The sequence below is a fragment of the Rhipicephalus sanguineus genome, chromosome 10 (genome assembly GCF_013339695.2).
Source record: "Rhipicephalus sanguineus isolate Rsan-2018 chromosome 10, BIME_Rsan_1.4, whole genome shotgun sequence".
Taxonomy (NCBI): domain Eukaryota; kingdom Metazoa; phylum Arthropoda; class Arachnida; order Ixodida; family Ixodidae; genus Rhipicephalus; species Rhipicephalus sanguineus.
In genome coordinates this window covers 15,947,181-15,971,976 of record NC_051185.1, presented here as the reverse complement: position 1 = coordinate 15,971,976, position 24,796 = coordinate 15,947,181, and the positions used below count along the sequence as shown (strand labels likewise).

General features: G+C 47.5%; 2 protein-coding genes across 3 annotated transcripts in view; one reads left to right on the top strand and one right to left on the bottom strand.

Moving 5' to 3' along the window:
- LOC119407123 (protein MON2 homolog) overlaps positions 1–24,796 on the bottom strand; it is a 250,394-nt gene that overhangs the window by 140,685 nt on the left and 84,913 nt on the right. The window lies entirely within an intron of this gene.
- The window catches only part of LOC119407122 (uncharacterized), a 98,211-nt gene continuing 93,341 nt past the window's right edge, over positions 19,927–24,796 (top strand). The window contains exon 1 of the mRNA XM_049420248.1: positions 19,927–19,934. The gene's annotated coding sequence lies outside the window, so the exon portion shown is untranslated. The remainder of the gene's footprint in view (positions 19,935–24,796) is intronic.

Sequence of the window (24,796 nt, the reverse complement as noted above, 5' to 3'; positions counted from 1 at the left end):
ATCTTCATATTGTTCCTTCCCTTAACTTTTCTTTAATAGCAAGCCTAAGATGGCGAAATTGACGACAATGAAGTTACCAGAAAATTATGAGTCTAAATTGATTTATTGCTCAACTTTTAGAGTCTCTTTATTAAGTGTCAATGCAGTGTTAGTGACGAAGCGACGTGGGTGTAAAGGGGTCTTAGAACAGTCGCACTATGGAGCTTAAGAATGAACACGTCATGAAACTATGACAATGAGAAGTGAGGTAAACTCTGAAAAGTCGTCTCTTTTGGGCCTAATTTGTCACCAGAACCCTTCCGCAACGAAGTAATGGGATTATATACATAGGAATCGTGACAGAGAATGGACAAGTACGAATAATTAACAGAAAATAGTCAAGCTGACGATACCGCGTTGGATCATATTTTCTCGTTGAAGACCAGTTCTCTCGTTTCAACCACTAGTCCGTGCCGTTCTCAAGATGGTCGAATTCCACCATGTTGTCGAATTTCGCCATCTTGCCAGCTCCAATTGGTGCAGAGGGCAGCTGCGGCCCTTCTGATTGGCTCGAAACTCCGAAACAACGGAATTCGACGATATGGAGGAATTAGACGTAGTCTTGAACAATATTAGTGCTCCGTGTAACGTGATGTACGATGTAATAATCGTAATGTACGATTATGATGCCGGTGGTTACATAAAACACGGAGCACTAGTATAGTGTGTATGTGTAAGAAAATATGATTAGGATTAACTATCAAAAGAAAACAATATAGTTTACTAACGCTACCCAACGATCGAATAGTATTGTTCTGTTCTTTAATCGTGTTTGTTAATTAGCCTCCGGTCGTAACGTCACATAAATATGTTTTACACTGCGACTTTTTAGTTTATATATATATAATTGCAGCGAATAACTTCTTGGACGCCGGTAAATAGTATGAATAAACTAGAAGACACACGTCGTTTTTCGACGTGTGTCTTCTTTTTATTCATATATATATATATATATATATATATATATATATATATATAGGGAGAGAGAGAGAGAGAGATTGTCCGTAAACAAGTAATTCAGGGTAAAGGGGACCCCGGAAGAGCAGCCGTTCCAGGCGGAAGAAAACGCGGCGCTGGCTGCGCGCGCACTCCCGATGAAAAAAAAAAAAAAAAAATCGGGGGTCGTCCTTGACACGTGCCGGAATCGATTTTCAAGAGCAACACACAACCGCAGCTCCTCCGGTCACAACAGTGTACGCCCGCCCACACTCGCCGCCGCTCGAATAAGCTCACTGAATGCGTGCGTGTATGTGTGCGAACACGCGCAAGCACCGCCCGAACGCACGCGAAGCCGCTTCTTCCTCCTATAAAAACCACGAACGCACGTCTAACTGTAAACAGTAGTCTCGCTCGCCGAAAGCATGGAGCGCCGAAAAAAGAAACGCGAACGATGAGAGAAGGAGAGGAGAGGGAGAGAGAGTGCAGAACGGAATATCGGGCGAGAAGGACGTCGGCTCCCCCTTGTGAGTCGTTATTGCGACACCAGCGCCGCCGAGGGTCCTATTTTCCCGCGCCGCGCCGCGAAATAACGCGGCATTTCGATGGGAGCGGGCCTTTCTTCCGGGTTGGTGGTAAAAATAAGAAAGCACTGCCACGCGCGCCGTATTTCTACAGGCCGGCCCGCTTATATATGTGGCGATTGGATGGTTAGCTTTTTCTCCGATGGTATCGCTCAGGGGCGTAGCCAATAACCCCCCCCCCCCCCAAAAAAAAAATAAATAAATTTTGCATGTGTATATATACACGCGACAGAAAGCGACAGAATCCCAATAAAGAAGGGCGTACGGCAGGGAGACACGACCTCTCCAATGTTATTCACCGCGTGTTTACAGGAGGTTTTCAGGGCCCTAGATTGGGAAGAGTTAGGGATAAGAGTTAATGGAGATTATCTCAGTAACCTACGATTCGCTGATGACATTGCATTGATGAGTAACGCGGGAGACGAATTGCAGCTCATGATTACTGAACTGGATACGGAAAGTAGAAGAGTAGGTCTGAAAATTAATATGCATAAAACTAAAGTAATGTGGAACAATCTTGGCAGAGAACAGCGCTTTGCGATAGGTGGCGAGACACTGGAAGTTGTAAACGAGTACGTCTACTTAGGACAGGTAGTAACCGCGGAGCCGAACCATGACAGTGAAATAACTAGAAGAATAAGGATGGGATGGGGCTCATTCGTCAAGCATTCTCAAATCATGAATGGTAATCTACCACTATCCCTCAAGAGAAAGGTATATAACAGCTGCATCTTACCGGTACTTACCTACGGAGCAGAAACCTGGAGACTTGCAAAGAGGGTTCAACTTAAATTGAGGACGACGCAGCGAGCGATGGAAAGGAAAATGATAGGTGTATAACCTTAAGAGACAGGAAGAGAGCAGAGTGGGTCAGGGTACAAACGGGGGTTAAGGACATCATAGTTGAAATCAAGAAGAAGAAATGGATATGGGCCGGGCACGTAGCACGTCGGCAGGATAACCGGTGGTCATTAAGGGTAACTGACTGGATTCCAAGAGATGGCAAACGCGGGAGGGGGAGACAGAAAATTAGGTGGGTAGATGAGATTAAGAAGTTTGCAGGTATAACGTGGCAGCAGAAAGCACAGGACCGGGTTGATTGGCGGAACATGGGAGAGGCCTTTGCCCTGCAGTAGGCGTAGACAGGCTGATGATGATGATGATGATGATGATATACACGCACACATACAAACGCACGCACGAACATATATAAAGTATGGTTGAACCCCCCCCCCCCCCACACACACACACACGAAAAAAATTTCTGGCTACGCCCCTGGTATCGCTTACATATCCGTTGCTGTTGTTGTGTCTGTGTGACGTCAAAGTACGCGTTATTAAGGCGAAAGCTTAAAAGCGGTTCTCACACAAAAATTTTCGGTCTTTTTTTTTTTTGCGTCAAATGAAAGACCAAGTTCTTAGGAGCCGTAGTGGTAAGCGGGAGTGGCCCTGGAAAATGAATTACAACGCGTTTTTAAAAGTAGTTTCGCTTTCCCACTGTATCCCGAAGTCAGCGCGGGGTATGAGCTTCTCGTCACGTGCTGGCGCAAGATATCGTGACTTTCCAGGGCCGCCCCGCTGCATAGCTCCGCTGGCAACGCACGAGCGGCCATTTTGTATGTTTTGGTGCCTGACGTCATCAGAAATAGCCACACCGGCGCATGAAGTCACCAGAATTGACACTGTAGCCTTACGTCACGCTGGTGTCGATGTAAGTATAGGTGCGCCATGCGGATATTGACTTCAACATCAAAATATCTTATCACCGTTTACTGAGCTTCACACTTGCTCAAAGCCGTCTCTGCATAGAGGAGATTTGTATGACGGAGTAAACACACCTTCGAAAATGGGTGTTAGTACACCCCTTTAAGTAGTAAAATGTGACCGTCCAGCGGCGCCAAAGTATCACGTGACCGGCATGGCTTCAAAAAGAGGGTGGAGGGGATCCTACCGACTGAGGGGGAAGAGGAGGGGAAAGATGACGGTGATGATAATGGCATGGCTTTCACCTTTCAACCGTCTTTAGAGAATGCGTGAGGAACCCTGCGAACTTTGATGTACGTGTGTGAGAGAAGGTCTTTGAATTTTGTCGTTCATTAGCGGCATAAACATGCCATGCGCAGTACTTCATAGCAACGACGTCGAAATGAAGTTCTTACGCGTCCACTTCGGCGCATCTGATGATGCGACCGTCGACGTTACGTAACGTATTGACGTCGCACCGTCGATAGATATGACACAGCAGAGACAAATAGCGGCACTTCGAAACGAGATTTCGCAAGCGGTGGTCTCATAATGAATGTTACATGACAATCGCGAAAGGAGGGAGGCAGCACGATGACTTTATAGCGTATATATAACGCGCACGTTCCGTTAGCGCTCGCTTTGTGCGAGGGATCGACGCATACGTCATTGATATACGCGCAGATCAAAATCGATCGCGCTTACGGAAGCGCACGTTGTTACTCGCGCAGCGCTAATTAAAGAAGGACGATGGATGGAGAAGAAACGCACGTGCATGGCACAGAAATTTCCGCTGTACCCGAAAACAGGAAGTACACACTCCCCAGAAATTACGCTGTCGAGTTCCAAAATTAAAGCTTTTATATCCATAAAGCTGGTCTGGCTCGTTCCCACTCCGTGTTCGTTTTGTAATATAAGGACGAATCAATAGAACACTATATCTGTTATCATGCGGTCGCTTCCATTTACTCAGAAAAAAACCTTCACAAAGAAGCATTTAACCGAACCGGATTGGAACCTCTATTTCAAATATACTGTCTTTGGTAGCCTCCTCGTTAGGACATGGTCGCAGGGACGCCTGCTCCGAAGATGTAAAGTTGTTCATTGAATCAGATCGATGGTGTTACTAAATTCCTAAATTTTTCATTATCAATTTACATTGATTATTCCAAAGTTTCTCAACAGGTATACAATTAAAATACGACCTTTCTTCTATAGCTTATCCGCTTCTTGGACAATACCCCGGGGTGGGTGGGTGCGTGAGCCATTCACGCAGTACATCATCATTATTAACATGCAAATACTGTCGGCTGAACTTTACATGGGAAAACGGAAAAGAAAGAAAGAAAGAAAGAAAGAAAGAAGAAAGAAAGAAAGAAAGAAAGAAAGAAGGAAAAGAGAAAAAAGAAAGAAAGAAAGAAAGAAAGAAAGAAAGAAAGAAAGAAAGAAAGAAAGAAAGAAAGAAAGAAAGAAAGAAAGAAAGGAAGAAAGGAAGAAAGAAAGAAAGAAAGAAAGAAAGAAAGAAAGAAAGGTGGTAGTCAAGAAAAAATGCCAGGCCTGCGCGGAAAGCGCAGCACAGTCACAGCGAAAGCTGGAAGAGCGCCATTTCTAGAGGCCGTTGTAAGCTCTCTGGGGCTACTAATACAAGTACACTAGCAAGGTACCCACTACGTCATAAATCACAATATTTGTGAAATTGGGAAGCACCTACAACGCCATAATTCGTCATTGTGCGCAGAAGCGAGGTTCCAGCTACACATATGTAAGGCATTATGTGCACTTTGTTTACGTGACGACTGATGACGATGAAGAATTGTGGCTCAGGCCTTTGTAATGGGTTGGAAGCTTTAAACGGCTCACCAGTTACGTAATTCGCATTGTGTGACGCCCGGTCGCTATTTAACTCTCCCACCATGCAATATAACATACATTGACGTGAGAAAGAGAGACAGAGAAAGGGGGGGAAGAACTTAATTGAGACCCTGAGGAAATGAACGATGGGCTCATGGGCTTCCTTGGAAACCAATGCAAGTGCCCTTGCGAGGAACCCACTACGCTATAAATCATCATAATTTCTGTGAAGTAGGGAAGCAGCCACTATGCCATTTTTCGTCATTCAACGGAGAGCCGTGGTACCCGCTAAAAACATGTAACGCATTATGCGCACTTTGTTGGTGTTGTGCCTGATGACGATGAAGAATTATTGCAGAGCCCCTTGTAATGCATTGGAAGCATCCAACAGCCCACTCGTTGCGCAATTCGCATTGTGTGACGCCTGGTTACAGAATTCGCGTTGTGTGATGCGTGGTTGTTATTTCACTCTTCTACCACACTAAATTACAGATGTTAATGTGCTTCCTTCTGGACATGAAGCCTGTATAGCGTCGTTATGCAAGGCAGTTCCAAGCTCCGGCATGGCTCTGAGGTACAACACTGGGCTCCCACGCAGAGGGCCCAGGTTCGAACCCCGTTCCATCCTGCAAATTTTTTCTTATTTCGAGCGATAGTGGTTACGGACACCGGCGGCGGCGGCGGCGGCGGACAACTACGCCACCAAAAACGGCCGTTGAAATGATCTCATAACAGCTTTCGCTGTAAAACACGTAAGCACCTAAATAGCTAATATACGTGCTGAGCATCATCAAAGCTTATACGTTGCGTACTCTATATGCCAGACGCCGTGGTAGTTTAGCAATAAGGTGTCACACTGCTAAGCTCGAAGACGCGGGTTCGATTCCAGGCCGCGGCGGCCGTATGGACGTGGGTGAAATGCGAAGAATACCCGTGTACTTAGATTCGAAAGCACGGTAATGAAACCCAGGTGGTCGAAATTAACCAGCAGCCCCTGTCTCACACATGAAATATCGTGTCCCACACAATCTAATGCATTAATTAATTAATCACCATACGCTACAACACGTGCCGATCAAACACTTATATCCTTTGTCCCATATAGCGGAATGACGGGTGAATGACGCAATCGTCCCGTTTTCTTCGGGTGTGAAAGGCTTCGGTAACTCACGCGCATCATTACGGAAGCTCCCGAGGCATATGTGTAATCAAACGCGAATGCTCGGGCGCCGTGCACTGCGCATACGACAGTGTAATCTGAAGATGTAACGTCTATTCCTCCGCATTACTGTATGCATGTAACACCGTCCTGATCGCGCTTATACTATATGCGTAACGCGCGAAGGCTGCACGCGCGCCGTCTTATAAATAGAGGCTTGATAATATTAACCTGGTGCTAAGAGGACATCCTTAGCGATATCAGCCTGAATAGACGCATAACAGGCAACATGGGTGGGGCATAACAGTGTATTTGAGGGACATCTGGCGCTATCGTCTATGGCAGTTGCAACGCGTGGCGCATGGATTTGTCTAATCGTCATGCTTTTTACATGGTATCATATCGCTTCTCCTGGGGTCTTTAAGGCTTTGCTCTTTTCAACCTTCTACGAGAAATCGTACAGTTACGCTACGTTAGGTTAAGAAAAGCATTAAAGCTAAATTCTAATCAAACAGTAAGCGTGGGTGTACGAATTACTGCTCAAGCACGAAGCAGATTAAAGTGATTTGGCGTTGTTAAAGCAGTTCCCCAGATAAACGTGTTACGCTCAACGTAATGTGAAAGTGTTAACAAAAGCGTTATCGCATCATATAACGTAACGTAACTGTTATAGATAAGAATGAATGTTCAGATTTCGCACAAGCGTCATATTGGGTTAAATCAATGTAGCGTTATTGTTTAGAGATCCGCAGAAACATTATGTCGTGATCAACGTAAGGTTAAAGGTTAACATAAGCGTTAAAAATAATATCATGCAACAAAATTTAAAGCTCAAGGTTAACCGCAAGAGTGGATGTTCTGACTTCACAGAAGCGTCATGTTATATTAAATCAATTTAGCGTTATTGCTTAGAGTATGATGTTGTGATAAACGTAAGGTTAAAGGTTTACATAGGCGTAAACAATAACGTCATGCAACAAGTGCGTTAAAGTTAAGTGATAGTAAACAACATGAGTGCATATTCTAACTTCAAGAAGCATCGCGTTAGGTTAAATCGATTTAGCGCTGTTGTTTAGAGCATTGTGTTGTGATAGGAACATTATGCTGTGATGAATGCAAAGTTAAAGGTTAACGTTAGTGCAAACAACAACGCCATGCAACAAAGATGTTATAGTTATATGATAGTTAACAATTAGAGCGGTTGTTATGATTTCACAGAAGCGTCGTGTTAGGTTAAACAAATTTAGCGTTGTTACATTAGTTCTCTATGAATACTACACTCTGATAAACGTAGGTCTAAAACGCTAACATTAGCGTAAACAATAACATCACGCAAGAAATGCTACTAATAATAATTGTTAGGGTTTTTACGTCCCAAAACCACGATATGATTACGAGAGATGCCGTAGTGGAGGTCACCGGATATGTCGACCACCTGGGGTTCCTTAACGTGCACCTCAATCTAAACATACGGGGCTCTAGCATTTTGCCTCCACCGAAATGCGACCGCCGCGGACAATATTCGAGCCCGCGACCTTCGGGTCGGCAGTCGAGGCCCGCGACTACTATAGACCGCCGCGGCGGGTGTCACCTAACAAAGGTGTGACAGTCATCTGATGATTGAGAAAAAGTCACAGGGCCCTTTACGCAATCGCCTAAGACGACTCGAAGGCGAAAGCCATCTTCTTGCGTGCCTTCTCAGTTGCTGCATTGATCCTCCCCCCGCCCTCCCTCCGAAAGATGCCTATGCACTTAACCTGGTTTTGCATTGCCTCCGTGGTAGGTGCACTGCCTCCGTGACGGAACAATGACATCACTATGTCGTCATGAATTCTGGTGATCTGTGACGTCACGATGACGTCACATGGTGACGCCATTGATGGCGCGACGTTACACTGAGGTCGTGCGACTTGTGGTATACGCCGACTGCACACGGACCTTCACTTGAGTATCACGTGACTTTTGACCGACATTTATTACTTCGTTTTTTTTTTAGTTTTTTTTTGCACCATTCGTGTTGAAGCAGACACCGGTCACGCGATGTGTCGTCAGGTCTCGCCAAATCTCGAAGACGCCGATCGGTCCATTTTCGCGCTTGATGAGGCATTTAAGGCCTTAATAACAGTGGATGCTCCGATTTCCCAGAAGCGTCGATATTTAGTGTTCTTTTAAGCGGCGAACTGGGGAGGGGAAAGGGGGTTTACGCGCTGGGATGAGATACCACCGCGGCGGGTGTATATGATAGTTAACAATAATATTACGATATGCCTTATATGATAGTTAACAATAAGACCGGATGTTCTGATTTCACAGAAGCGGCTGGATGTCTTAGAGCGATTTAGCGCTATAATTTAGTGTCCCTTTAAACGGCGAACAGGGAGGAGAGAGGACGGGCTTAGATCGCCGGGATTCGATCCCGCAACCTTCGGATCGGCAGTGAAGCACCATAATCCCTAGACCACCGCGGCGAATGTCACGCCACAAAGGCTCTATAATTATACGATAGTTAACAATAACAGTGGACGTTCTGATTTCCCACAAGCGTCGGGTTGGTTTAGAAGCGATTTAGCGTCGTAATCAATAGTGTTCCTTTAAGCAGCGAACTCGGGAGAGGAGAGGGAGGGGGGGAGTGCTAGCGCTGGGATTAGATATCACAGCGGCGCGTGTCACTAACAATGATAGTTAATAATAAGACTAATAGTTTAGAGTTAATATGAGTTAATAGCTAACATATAATAGTTAACAATGAGACTAATGTTCTGATTTTCCATAAGCGTTGCGTTGGTTTAGAGCGATTTAGCGTTGACATCGAGTGTTCCTTAAAGCGGTTAACTGGGGAGGGGAGATGGGGAACAATGTTCGAGCGCCAAGATTCGATCCCGCGACCTTCGGGGGATGTGACGCAATAAAGGCGTTAAAAGCTTTACGATAGTTAACGATAAGGGTAGACGCTCTGATTTCCCAGAAGCGTCGGATTGGCTTAAAAGCGATTTAGCGTCGTTATTTAGTGTCCCTTTAAGCGGAGAAGTGTGGAGGGGGTTTCGAGCGCTGGGATGAGAGCCCATGGCGCAGTAAACAAGGCAGCTCGCGTCCGGGCCGACGGCGAATTGCGTCGCCGTCGAGCACAGTGCCGGATGTACTACGTTCCGGCACCGAGGGACCTTGACACAGAGACGGCACCGAATCGATACGACAAACAAACGCACTGGCGGCGACGGCAGCAAGGGGAGAGGAGGATCGAGAGAGAGAGAGAGAAAGAAAAACAAAGCACACTGCTTCCTGGTCTGCCACATTACGATTCTGGTGCTCGACCGTTAGAACGAGAATACACAAAAAAATAACAGGAACGAAAAAACGCTGACGCAAATATTTTTATGTCGGTAATGTAGTCGCTCTCTTTTTCTTTTCTTTTTTTTTTCGGCAGATTTCAGGAAGCGCAAGCGGGGATCGCGGAACGTTTACAATGTAGAAGTAACGCGAAGGCCAAAGGGGTACGCGACGATGAGATCGCGCTATTTAGAGGGCGATAAAAATGCGGCATGCTTGTGTAAATGTGTGGTGTGGTGTGGTGAGTGAGTGAGTGAGTGAGTGAGTGAGTGAGTGAGTGAGTGAGTGAGTGAGTGAGTGAGTGAGTGAGTGAGTGAGTGAGTGAGTGAGTGATTTGGGCAAGCGATCCACGATACAATGAGTGAAAGGAGTGGGTAAGTGAGTGAGCGATGGGCAAGTGGGTGAGGTGAGTGAGTGAGTGAGTGAGTGAGTGAGTGAGTGAGTGAGTGAGTGAGTGAGTGAGTGAGTGAGTGAGTGAGTGAGTGAGTGATTTGGGCAAGCGATCCACGATACAATGGGTGAAAGGAGTGGGTGAGTGAGTGAGTGAATGATTTGGGCAAGCGATCCACGATACAATGGGTGAAAGGAGTGGGTGAGGTGAGGTGAGTGAGTGAGTGAGTGAGTGAGTGAGTGAGTGAGTGAGTGAGTGAGTGAGTGAGTGAGTGTGCGTAGTGATTTAGGTGAGCGATCGATTTGGGTGGAACGAGTGACCGAGTGTTGAGTGAGCGAGTTCAAGGTGCTTATGGTGAGCGAACGGTTGAGGTGAGTGAGAGACAGAGTGAGCGAGCGCAAAGTGGGCGCGGTGACTTAATTGAGCGAGTGGATGAGGTGCGTGTGATGATCTGGGTGAGCGAGCAACTGCGCACGCAGTAAATTTTTTTTCGTGATTTAGGCGAGCGAGGACGTGGGTGAAATAAATGAGCTGGTACGAGATATAGTGAACGAGCGGGTGAGGTGTGCGGTGACTTCGGGAGACTGAGTGAGTAACGTGAAATATACGTGCAAGGGGACTAAGACTGAACACGACATGGCGGTTAAAGGGCTAACTTTGCCGACGTCGTCCATTCAGTGTTGAAGCCGATAACCATTATCACCTCCATCTCAATTCCAGTCGTTGAACGCCACTGTCAAGAGCGAGCGCGCCATGGAAACGACAATGCCCGGGCCTCCTCGTGTCGGCATTCTTCCTTTCCTTTGCCATTGTCACATCCTTTGTCGCGTCACCCATATAACGAACAAACGGCACTGTTGTTCGTCGCCTCTGCACACAAAGAACAATCATTCTTCCGCAATACCGTGCAATGCCACTGGATCTATACGCCGACGACGTCATCCCGCCAGAGGTCGAACAAACAGTAGTGTCCGAGAGGGCATACGGACTCCTCGGCAGCATTGAATTTACTCTATGTTACTCGAGGGATAAACTTGTGCAGTTGTACAAGCAGGCTATACGTATACAGTGTGAAGGAAGGGTTTATATGTCTATACACAATGCGTGTAATCGTGTAGCGTGTGTCATTATGCAATATTTATATACTCTTCGTGTCATTGTGCTCTAGCCGTATGTTGTAGTCATTATCTGCTCATTAATTCATCATCATCATCATCATCAGCCTGTCTACGCCCACTGCAGGGCAAAGGCCTCTCCCATGTTCCGCCAATCAACTCGGTCCTGTGCTTTCTGCTGCCACGTTATACCTGCAAACTTCTTAATCTCATCTACCCACCTAATTTTTTGTCTCCCCCTCACGCGTTTGCCATCTCTTGGAATCCAGTCAGTTACCCTTAATGACCACCGGTTATCCTGCCGACGTGCTACGTGGCCGGCCCATATCCATTTCTTCTTCTTAATTTCAACTATGATATCCTTAACCCCCGTTTGTTCCCTGACCCACTCTGCTCTCTTCCTGTCTCTTAAGGTTACACCTATCATTTTCCTTTCCATCGCTCGCTGCGTCGTCCTCAATTTAAGTTGAACCCTCTTTGTAAGTCTCCAGGTTTCTGCTCCGTAGGTAAGTACTGGTAAGATACAGCTGTTATATACCTTCCTCTTGAGAGATAGTGGTAGACTACCATTCATGATTTGATAGTGCTTGCCGAATGAGCCCCATCCCATCCTTATTCTCCTAGTTATTTCACTCTCATGGTTCGGCTCCGCGGTTACTACCTGTCCTAAGTAGACGTACTCCTTTACAACTTCCAGCGTCTCGCCACCTATCGCAAAGCGCTGTTCTCTGCCAAGATTGTTCCACATTACTTTAGTTTTATGCATATTAATTTTCAGACCTACTCTTCTACTTTCCGTATCCAGTTCAGTAATCATGAGCTGTAATTCGTCTCCCGCGTTACTCATCAATGCATGTAAAATCTCCTAACACCAGCTTGTTTTCAATAGTCCTCTGGCAACCATGTAATCCGGAACTCTTACCACTGGCATTCTCATCGCAATAAACATCAGTCTTTCGAAAACCACAACGATGGCGTGTGGCGTATCTTTTGTCTCCCAATAGTTTCATTATTTTGGTGCCGAAACCCGGGAGCTGAAGCGACCATCAGTTCAGCATTACAAAGAGGTCATCATGCGTCGGCATTCCGACGGACTTTACCGTTAACACAACGATCCTTGAAGGTGCAACCGCCTTGGACTTCACGGTTCTAACAACGAGGCCTAACGACGCCACAAGCCACGCCCTGTGAAACTGAAAACTAAAGCCAGCGGCGAAGAAAGACTCTGCTTACCTCCGAGGTCCATCGTGGTGCTGAAAGCAACGCAACGACGGAGGTACGATGGAACGACTGAAGAAAAAACGAAGCGCTCTGAGAACCCAAGCGACGAAGTTGATATCCGAGGCAGATTCATCGCTAGAAGCACAAGCAGACGAAACGACACTGAACGTGCTGTCAGCAAGACTCGGCGCCCTCCTAACACAGCTGAACGAGGTGGACGCTGCTGTCGAGCCGCTTGTGCCAGACGAAGAAGCCGAGGAGAACTACGCACGTACCATCGCGTACAACGACAGAATAATAAGCTACGTCGCAAGGCTCAGCCAACAAGCCGGAGCGCAACGAGCGAACGCCATCACAGCAGCGGAGGCGTCACGGGCCCCTCGCAACGGGAACCTGAGAGCCAACGGTTCAAAGGTGAAGTTGCCGAAACTCGAGCTGCAGCGGTTTAGCGGCGCCGCCACGGAGTGGCAGCCCTTCTGGGAGCAGTACCAGCAAGCCATACACGACAACGACGCTCTTTCCGACGGAGAGAAGTTTTTGTATTTGCAGTCGGCGCTTTCTGGGAGGGCAGCAGCGGCGGTGGCCGGTATACAAGCGACCGCAGCCAACTATAATACGGTCATCGAGCTGTTGAAGGAGCGTTTCGGACGCACAGATGTGCTCATCCAGGAGCATCTTACGCAGTTGCTGGACCTCCCAACTGTACGAAGCGGGCAGGAGGTAAGAGACCTACGTCGCCTCTATGACCACATGCAGCGAAATATAGCCGCTCTCACGGCACTTGGAGTTCATACAGGCAGCTACGGAGCAATGCTTGCCTCCGCACTTCTGCGAATGCTGCCAGGCGAACTAGTGGTAGAATATCACAAACATTGCTCTGCAGAGAAAAAAGAGGATAGCTTGTGCATTGCGAGTTTGCAATGTTTTCTCAAAAACGAAGTGGAGAGTCGGGAAAAGGCGTTGCAGGTCGGGCAGAGAGAAGGCAAAGGCAGTAGTACAAAACCACGTTTTGATAACGAAAGGTCCAGAGCTCCGAGGGCGTCAGCAGCTTCACTCTTAACGGCTAGTGATTCCAAACAGAAAGAGCCTTGTGCGTTTTGTGCCGCTAAGGATCATGTGACGAAGGAATGCCAGACGCCGCTTTCTCTTGAAGAAAGAAAAGGGGCACTCCTCAAAGCTGGCAGATGCTTCCGATGTTCTATTAAAGGGCACACATCGCGAGAATGTCGCAACAAAGGAGTAAAGTGTAAAATATGCAGTAAGAGGCACCTTACTCAAATGTGCAATCCTGCGTGGAAGCCTGCTGCTAACACAGCAACCGAATTGCACTCTGCGACAGGTAACAAAGATGACAAAACGACAACTGTACTGCTCCAGACAGCTCAAATATGGGCAAAGGGTATCCAGCGAAGACTGCTCACCCGTGCACTATTTGATGGCGGAAGTCAGAGAACATTTGTGACAGAAGAACTGTCACGTCAGCTGAATTTGGAAGTACTTGGTGAGGAAGACATTACCATTTTTCCCTTTGGAGGAGCAGACAGTGCCATTAAGAAAAAGCGCAGGCGAGTACGGCTTTGGTTGAGGAGTCAGTATGACAGAAAAGAACACTGTCTCGAGGCCTTGGAGATACCTGAGATCTGTTCTGACGAGCTTCTTGTGCCCGAGAAGGTGATGAAAGAGGTCAAAATGAAAATGGCTGACCTAGCTGACGTTACCTTGCCGCCTGCACAATTAGAGAAAAATGGCATTGGTATGCTGATTGGCGCTGACTACTATTGGAGTCTGGTGACCGGCGAAGTGCAGAAGCTTCAGGGTGGCCTAGTTGCAATTAAAACACACTTCGGGTGGACACTGCAGGGCAAAGTGCCGTACCGCAACACCAGTGCAACGGTAGCTGTCCTTCGAGCCGTTGTAGCGGAAAACAAATGTGCATTGACGACTCAGCTCAAATCTTTCTGGGAGCTCGAAAGCATGGGTATTGTGGACCAAGTTCCACATAATCAGGAGCACGAAGAAGTTCATAAGGCTTTTGAGTCATCCATTAAGTTCACAAATGGAAGATACGAAGTAGCTCTTCCCTGGAAGCCCGTGGATTTTCTTCTTGCTGACAACGAGGGAGTTGCAAAGAAACGTTTGGCCAGCCTCACACAGAAACTGTTGAAAGATGAGGCAATGCTGACGAAGTACGACGAGGCCATACGTCAGTACCTTGATCAAGGATTCGCCGAGCGGCTCCCGAAAGACACAGTAAGCATTGAAAACAGATTGTATTACATGCCCCACCGAGCTGTGTTGCGCCCTGCTAGCCTGTCAACTAGCGTCAGAGTGGTCTTTGATGCGTCGTCGAGCGATACCGGGTGCGTGTCACTGAATGAAGCACTGGATTCAGGACCGAACTTAAACCCAGATATCTTAAAGGTCATGCTCAATTTCAGAACGCACCGCATCGGACTCAGTGCAGATATCGAAAAGGCGTTTTTACAAATATCACTGAGAAAGGAAGATAGAGATGCCGTACGCTTCCTCTGGTATGGAGAAGTACCAACTAAGAAAAACCCGAATCCGTCACTTGAAGTCTGGAGGATGACACGAGTCCCTTTCGGAGTGACCAGTAGCCCATTTCTGCTTGCTGCCACGATACGTCACCATCTCGGTATGATGGACAACTGTTCGGGCACAGCACGAACACTGGCCGAGAGCTTCTACGTCGACGACCTCATTTCAGGTGCCGACACGGAAGAAGCGGCTGAAGAATTCTATCGAGAAGCACTGGGCATAATGAAAGGGGCAAGCATGTCCCTTCGAAAGTGGAATTCAAATTCCAAAACGTTGCAGGAGATATTTCAGAATGAAGGAACTGGCTGTCCCACGAACACAGTGCAGTGCCCTACAAGCAGTACTACGCGTGTGTTAGGACTTGTATGGGATAAAGAAAAGGACCACCTTGCCTTTTCTATAGAGCCTATCTTAGATTTCCTTGACCGAAACTGCAACACCAAAAGATTCATTCTTCAAGCATCAGCGCGTATTTTCGATCCCTTAGGTCTGCTTTCTCCAGTCACTGTGACTGCCAAATTGATGTTCCAAGAACTTTGGGAACTAGGCGTTGGCTGGGATGCACCATTACCCGAAAAGGTGCAAGCAGTGTGGACGCAATGGCACACTGCACTGTATCATTTAACTGAGGTAACCGTTCCAAGATGTTGTGTCAGTGCTGAATATGACAAAATAGAGATTCATATATTCACTGATGCAAGCCCCAAGGCATACGGAGCGGTTGCATACTTGCGGGTTTGTCGACTGGGCATTCCAAATGCAAATTTGATCTTGTCCAAATCGAGAGTAGCCCCACTAAAGAAGCTTTCCCTTCCAAGACTTGAATTGATGGGTATGCTAATGGGTGCCCGACTGAAAGACTACCTGGCCCGATCATTTACACTACAAGTGGAAGAGTGGTTTCTGTGGACGGATTCAACCATCGCACTTCACTGGGTCCGGGGCTCTGCGAAGCAGTGGAAACCCTTCGTGGCTAACAGAGTGATGGAGATCCAACGGCTCACAGATCCAGACCAATGGAACCACTGCCCAGGTGCAGAGAATGCAGCTGACCTCCTAACACGAGGAGTTTCGCCTGAAGTGCTCAAAACAACTACGGTTTGGTGGCATGGTCCTTCATGGCTGTCCCATCCCTCTGCGGATTGGCCACGCAGCGAAAACGTCTGTGAAGACATAACTGCGGAAGATGAAAGAAAGCCAGTTCACGTTCACACTGTTGCGCAGTCGGTGGAAAAATCAGCCTTGCCTTTTAAGCAATTTAGTTCCTTGACTAAACTGATCAGAGTTGTCGCATGGATGCAGCGATTTGTGCACAACTCCAGGTATCCCCGCGAGAAAGAGCAGGGATTTCTGACCGCCGAACAAATAAACAAAGCTCAGATATGTCTGATCAGAGAGGTGCAACGTGAGGCCTTTCCCGAAGAACTTCAGTGCATTTTTCACTCAGCAAGAATACCGAAGGGCTCACCATTACGTGATCTGAATGTATTCCTAGACAGTCACGGAGTATTGAGAGTTGGGGGACGTCTAAGAAATGCCGAGATGCCTTACGACACCAGGCATCCGATTGTGCTCCCGCCGAATCATCCTTATATTGACCTATTAATTGAAGGAACTCACAGGCGCCTTTTACATGCTGGGCCTCTTGAAACGCTTACAGAACTAAGAGAACAGTTCTGGATAATGAAGGGCAGGCAGGTAGTAAAAAGGACGCTGAAAAGATGCGTGACCTGTGACCGCTTCAACTGCAGAGCCGCCACTGAAGTAGTGGCTCCTTTGCCTCCTGAGAGAGTAACAAAGGCGTTGCCTTTCGAGGTGACAGGCATAGATTTTGCTGGCCCGCTCTACACAAAAGATCAGGGCAGAAACAAGAAATCTTACATTCTCCTCTTTACATGTGCGGTCACAAGAGCGATACACCTTGAATTGGTAACAGACATGTCAATCGACAGCTTTCTCAAGGCGTTCAGAAGATTTGTGGCAAGAAGAGGAGTGTGTCGAGTTATTTTCTCAGACAACGCAAAAACCTTTCAACGAGCGTCACGTGACCTACGAAGGTTGTGGAAAACCATACGTGGGAAAGAACTACAAAATTATTTTGCTGAGCATCGCATCCACTGGAACTTCATCGCCAAAAGAGCCCCGTGGTGGGGCGGCTTTTGGGAAAGATTGGTACGATCTGTCAAGTCCTCTCTCAAGAAAGTTTTGGGAAACAGTTACTGCACTTTTGAGGAACTTGCGACGATCCTCACCGAAATTGAAGCAGTCATCAATTCTAGGCCTCTGACATATGTCTCTGCAGAGGCCACCGAAGTGGAACCTCTGACCCCTTCTCATTTTCTTGTTGGCAAGCGTCTGACGTCATTGCCCACATCGACTTCCGAAGATGCTACGCCACGGCCGAACAATCTTGAAAGGAGTTGGAAATACCGACAAAGAATAACAGATCAATTCTGGCGAAGATGGCAGAAGGAATACCTGAACAGTCTGCGTAGCGCACATTTCAACGTACCGACCTCGTCGAACGCCATCAGAGAGGGCACGGCGGTGCTTGTCTACGAGCATCTATTGCCACGGCAACTATGGAAGATGGGTGTGGTCGCCGAGGTGTTAATCGGACGTGACGGGCGGATCAGGGCCTGTATGGTGCGCCTACCAAGTGGGACTGTGATCCGAAGACCAGTGCAACTTTTGTATCCTCTGGAATCTTTACGTGAATGAGCTAAGGCTCATTGGGGGGGAGTATGTAAAATCTCCTAACACCAGCTTGTTTTCAATAGTCCTCTGGCAACCATGTAATCCGGAACTCTTACCACTGGCATTCTCATCGCAATAAACATCAGTCTTTCGAAAACCACAACGATGGCGTGTGGCGTATCTTTTGTCTCCCAATAGTTTCATTAATGCAATGTCATCAGCGAATCGCAGGTTACTGAGATACTGAGATATTGCTTATAGGGCGGGCAGATAGAAGAGACCAAGGCTAGAATTGACCCGTACCAGCGACAAAACACACGGCGCATGCGCAGCGAGACGTGCGCGACGTGGCTTCGGACAGCTACATGCATGGTGCGCATGCGATGTAGCGGGTTCGACTCCCGCGGCTTCGCTCATGCTGGCGGGTCCCTCTTGACAGCACTGCGCAGTTTCGAGACGTTGAATTCCACAATGCTGTTCCACGTCCATCGTATAAAATCTAGTTTTACCTGCACTATAGTTTAAACACAGGGCCGGGTTGATTGGCGGAACATGGGAGAGGCCTTTACCCTGCATTGGGCGTAGACAGGCTGATGATGATGATAGTTCAAACGTTGTCTACATGATCGAATGTTCGCATATTGTCACAAACGGTACGTTGGCGAAACGGGACGGCCTGTTAATGTTTAATTAAGCGGACATCGCGCGGAAACGGCGAAGAAATTACCGAAAGCAGTGGCACAGAATTTCAATGTAGCAGGTCACAACTTCGACGATCTCAAACTTTACATACTTCAGTCAAACTTCCGGTACCCCAAGAGAAAGAAAATACACAGAATCATACCTTATTCTCAAGTTCAATACACTCCAGCCAGCAGGTATTAACGTTTCAAGGGGGGGCTCTTGAATCCGTCCGATATGGTACGTACACAACGAAAACCAATGAGAGTTAAGCCCTTCTTCTAGGATTTTCTAACCTACCATTGTTAAGTTTAGGTGGTGCTTCTTCTGAGAATCATTATTCAGCGAAACGTACCCAGTTGGTGCGAGATGCCCAGCGCCTCCACGAGACATAACATGACGATCTATTATGAGACACTGACGACTTGCACAGTCGATATATACAACTATTGGGATTTTACGTATCAAGACCCCGATATCATTATGAAGGACGCCGTAGCGGAGGGCTCCAGAAATTTTCACCATCCGGTGCTTTTCAACGTGCATCTAAATCCATAGTCGCTTACAGCCTATAACAATAAACATAAGCTCCGCCCACCACCGTCACTGTCCCACCGAGACAAGTTTTGCATAGATGCCATATCCAATGACATCTGCTCATTTTCGTGACGTCAAACACAACTGTCACGCATTTCAGGTAGGTGACTTTTCCCGTACAGACGCATGTTCGTGTCCCTGGTTTCCGATGGAAAAACTTGAACTTCCTGGCGAATTTCAGCGCAAAGATTCTCGCATCACTTCTCGGGGAAACGTAGGCCTTAGGTGCCTCATCAAACGCGAAAATTGACCGCGGCGTCTCCCGTCGGCTTCCACACGAGTGATGCAAAAAATCACCATCACGTGATGACGCCACTACATGACGTCACGGATCGCAAAAATTTGTGACGTCATAGTGACGCGACATGGTGACGTCATCGCATGCATCTTAGCTTGGTCAACGGTGGGCCCATCAGGGAGGCAGTGCAAAACCAGTTAGGGTGCCTCCGATCCCGGAGGCAATGCAAAACCACATTAGGTGCACAAAGCTCTCGGAGGGTGGCGGCGCAGGAACGATACAATGACTGAGAAGACAGAGAAGATGGCTTTCGCCTTCCAGTCGTCTTGGGTGAGCGCATAAGGTACCCCGTGAGTTTTCGTAGACACAACGAACCTTTAATTACTAATACGCGTGGTATTTAAATTAGCGGCGAAAAAGCACTCGTGGTTACAACGGAAACCACACAGCACGACTCTCTTGCAGAGAGGAATGACAGGCGCGCGGCAGTTCGGGGGGTGGGGCTTGTGCTTATTCCTATAGGTTGTAACAGACTATATATGCCCATGGGTCTCTATAGACTTGCGCAGTCGATCAAGCTAACGTCGGTAGAACGCGAACGCTGATAGCGCGCAGGGCAAGAGACGCCAGAGCGTTTCCAACACTTCCTCGTCTTCACATACACGGGCAATGATAGAGAGACCCCCGACGGGAGGCGGGAGGTGCGCAAATGAGACAGGCATGCCTTCCCTCCTTTTCCTCCTCCTGCCGTGATCGCACAACAGACCAGCGCGGCCGTGCGCAACAAAACGCGCCGGCCTCATATCCCCGCATTCATCATCACCCAGTGTCAATGTCAGACAAGCCGCACGCCGCAATGGGGGAGAGAGAGAGAGGCGGCGACGCTGAGAACAGCAGCAACGATGTCGCAATCTCTCAAGAGTAGCCACTCCAAAACAAGAATGAAAAGCGACGTGTGTGTGTGTGTGTGTGTGTGTGTGTGTGTGTGTGTGTGTGAGGGAGAGAAAGAGAGCGTGATGGGAAGCAAGAAAACGGAAAAATAGCCCGATCCAGACTGATTGAAAGCAAGGTTGCTGTTACGGCAGCTATTAGCCGACATGGTCAGCCAACACTGGCAGCATTTAGCCATTATTAGTTAATAATCGTTGCGGTTCTACGTCCCAAAATCGCGCTATGATTACGCGAGACGCCGTAGTGGAGGGAGGGCTCCGGAAATTGTGACCATCCGGTGTTCTTCAGCGCGCACCTAAATCAAAATACACGGGCCCCAAGCATTTCGCCTCCATCGAAATGTGGCCGCCGCGGCCCGGGATTCGATCCCGCGACCTTCGGGTCAGCAGCCGAGCACCATAACCACCACACCACCGTGGCGGGTTAGCCATCATTAGTCATATAATTAGCCATGGATGTTTACCCCACATCCGCCAACACTGGCCAACATTATAAGCCAATGCTAACCAGTGCTGGTAGTACGCGAGAGAATACGATAGTTGAATTCAGTCAAGAATATTTATCGTATAGCTCGGTAAATTGAAATTGAAAAGCGTTTGTTCTAAAAGAAAAGGCTTGGGGTCGCAGGTTAGTGGGCACTGCACCGGGCTCCAATGGCCTCGGCAGCTCGCCGTGCTTGGTCGAGGCCTTTCATGTCCGGGATCCGTGGTAACGCTTGTGGGCATCATGAACGGGTATGCGCCACGGACACTGGGTGAATCCCACTACTCACCACTGATTGACTAAAAAGGAAGGACACAGTTAGCCCAACAAACGGGTATGTGTCACAGAAATCTGTGCGGCCTATCAGAAAACTATCATCATGATAAACTCGTATGCGCCACAGAAATTGCGTAAATCCCGCTACACGCAACTTCCACTAAAAAGGAAGAAGGCAACACTTTGACCCAACAAATGGCGCGCTTGTTGCCACAGTCACGCGACTGTCGCGTGGTACTTTGTGGTTATAAGACGTGGCGGCTACACTACCACCCACGTTGTAAGAAATACCGCCTCAAAGTTTAACAAAGAGTATTTAATAAAGAGCAGTGAGGAAACATACCTAAAAGACTTGCAAAACATAGAAATGCGTTAGCCTCACGAAGCACCAGCTTTGCTGTTTCATTGGTGTCCGCGAAACGGAACTGTTTGAATTTTTTTTTATTACCATCCAGGCTGAAAAGAAATGCTTGAAAGGATATGCGAAACAGCAGAGAAGGTAGATGCCGCACTGTTCGGGTTTTTTTGTTTTCCATCCCCTGTGCATTTCTGTACGTAGATAAGTTACCGAAAGAGAACTGCTTAAGGTTTGCGCTCGAGATCGCACATAAGAGGCGCTTAGAATGCGCCGCCTTTGCGATTGTCTCCTTCGCAGTACATCAACTTCAAGCGCGATGTGCGTATGCATGCGCGGCTCTCGTATGCACAGTCGCTCTCTCTCTCTTTCCTACCTTCTCTCTCTCTCTAATCGGAGTCGCAAAGTAGCAAGAATCTTCTCGCCCGTCGAAGATGTTTCCTTGCGCGCCTGAGGTACGCCTGCACTGGGGCGGTACTCGAAGGATGACATATGCTGCGCCCACGAATGTTTGTTACGATTAGGATGAATACAAGTTCACGAGTCCTTCATTGCATGAGGTATATATATACGTCGGTTGTTACATAAAAGTATAACTTTTTGTAACTTTCGCAGGAGTTGCAAAAGGGGCCCCCATGCGATTTGATGTTATATGATGATTAAGATGTCGAAAAGTAAAGGTTCGAGCCAAGGGATGGAAACACACTGCGAAAAAAAAAAAAAATGCTGTGTAGACAGGGACAAGGTGCATCGTACAGCATCTACGCCAGCTCTCGATGGGGTTGGGCTTTTTATACCTTCGTCAAAGGCGGCGGGCGAATTGCGTTCCTTGGCGTGTTAGCTTCAACGTGGTTAGGTGGACGACTTCGTGTGACGTCGCTGTCGACTATCGCGATAAAATATGATAGAATTTGGTGGCCGCAATTTACTATTCTTTTTCACGATGCCACGGCGCATGCGCTCTTCCACTATCGTAAAAGTCGCGAGACGCCTCTTAATCTCGGAGGCTTTAGTTTTGGCAATACCGGTTGTCCCGGTATTGTCCAGGGAGATGAAAAAGGCGGATTGGGACTGCCGGTACGTCTGCAGGAAAAAAAAAAGCTAAGCAAGCATGGGCGTCGGCAGGATTTGGGATTTCGGTGCAAACCCGTGTTTCAATGCGAAAAGGGGGGGGGGGGGGGCGCTGTTGTGGCTTGGGTGCACGGCAAGTACTGGTGTGGCTTGAGGGGGCAAGTGCCCCTTTCATACCCCCCCCCCCCCCGCCCTCCATTGCCGACGACTATGAACGCGAGCGTTTGCCAAGTGCGCAGGAAAAATGCCCGAAGGAGGTGATTATGACCCCCTCCTTGTTTCAACATCAGGAGGTGACCATCAGTTCATCATCAGGAGGTGTTTCATCATTTCATCAGGAGGTGATGCAGCAGGTGGTGATAATGTTGACGATGATGGCGACAGAGTAAAGGCACGTGGCGAAAGAGCTCAAAAGCAAGCGAGCATTCACCTAGTTATAAAACCAGCGAATTACTAATGGTATAGACGTCAATGCAATAAGCTCGTATAACAGCAGTTAGCCGTACTAAAGTGACGCAAATGCGTGAGGATTACAACAATGGCCAAATGACGTGCGCTGCGAGCAAAGAAAGATTAGTCACTAAGGGGCGGTGCACTAAGATGTGTCAGTGTCAGTATGTGTACGCGCAGAGAATGGCAGGATCGCAGAAATGGCTAGTACGTAACTATAATAATGAATATCTCCATGATAAACCTAAAAAGTTCGGCAGAATTTCCAAGCTCACAAAACTGCACAGCGTCTCCGCACTGCCGAGCGCAGTCTAAGATACACTCTTATAAGCCCGAGCAAATGACGATGTCATATGCACTCCGATACATTTTGCTCTGTGCATGTGTAAGCTCAAACGGTATACACGCTCTAAAAAAAAAAAAGAAAAAAAAGTCTGTTAACTATTTTACAGCGAAGCTGTATTAGTCTAAGTCAACATCGTCGTAGTACTATCGTAGTAGTAGTAGTAGTAGTAGTAGTAGTAGTAGTAGTAGTAGTAGTAGTAGTAGTAGTAGTAGTAGTAGTAGCAGCAGCAGCAGCAGCAGCAGCAGCAGCAGGAGCAGTACTAGTAGTAGTAGTACAATAAAAGCTCGTTAATTCGGAAAATCGGATGATTCGCACGTGCTCTCCTGCAGGTCTCGGTCAGCGTATGTATTGCTTAATGGCATCAAACTCTCGCTAATTCGGTCATATTTGGCCGCAACCCAGTTAATTCGAACGATCCTCGGGAGCTTTCTTTATTTTATTTTTTTTTTTGGTGCTTACTTTCCATGTATATGACACACTTTAAAGAGATACGCGAACTCTTCTTGGAGGTCATTATATACTCTCGTGGGAGAGTCATGGTACACAAAAGGGAGTCAAGCTGTCTCCTTAAAGAGAGTAATTTGCGTGGATAGTCAAAAATCACGTAAAAGAGTAACACACACACTACCCCCCCCCCACCCCCTTCTCCTAAGAGTGCATATATTTATCTAGTGAACGAATCCACGCCAGCAAACGATTTTCCATCAAGGCCATTACACTTCTCCAAGTGGAAAAGCTGCGACAGTCGGAGACTATACATATATTGCTTCGAAAATCTGCGCAAGTCCTTCGCAAACTTGAATGTCCTCTCTCTCTGTCTCCCGGGGTTCTTTTATGCATTGTTCGGACCGTGCCAAACGCCGCCGGCGTACGCTGATAGCAAGGGGACACTGCCGAACAACATGTGTACCCATCACACAATGATATCGGTCACCATGCAATCTTTTAATTCAACATTTTCCGGATTCCCGACGAGCGGCATGCGCGTTGCATACGAATGCAGCCGATCGAGCGCTTCCTTACTACGACATTCATTCAATGAATCGTCGTTAGGCCCAGAGGTGTCAGTTACGCGGCGGGGTGGACACCCTACAGCAGGCTTAATTAGGGGCTGACGCCTTCTTCTGCACATCTAGTAAATTCGGATAGCTATATACAATGACAGATTTATTTTATATACTTAGCTCACTTTCATCGATTCCAAAGTTATATAGTCTGGTTTGGGTAAACGTGGATGGCTTGATGAGCTAGTTTATTTTTTTTTTTAATTGTTAAGGTTTTACGTCCCAAATCCAGGTTATGATTATGAGGGACGCCTTGGTGGAGGGCTCCGGAAATTTTGACCACCTGGGGTTCTTTAAAGTGCACCTAAATCTAAGCCCACGGGGCTCTCTATAGCATTTTCGCCGCCATCGAAAATGCAGCCGCCGCGGCCGGGATTCGACCCCGTGATCTTCAGGTCTGGAGTCGCGAGCACCATAAACACTTGACTATGCGGCGACTACTTTTAATAACCCTAAAAGTTAACAGCGCACCGTGCTATGCGCGTAAATACGTTATATGCTTCACCCAAACTTACAAACACACGTTGGCGGGGTGTCCTTCCTAATACTATTTAACGCCTTAAAACACCGGAACCCCCAGCGCCATGAGTAAGAGTGAACAGTCTACAGTTCCTTGTTGAGTGGGACCGGAGCATGCACTTAGCCGCACAAGGGGCGGGTTA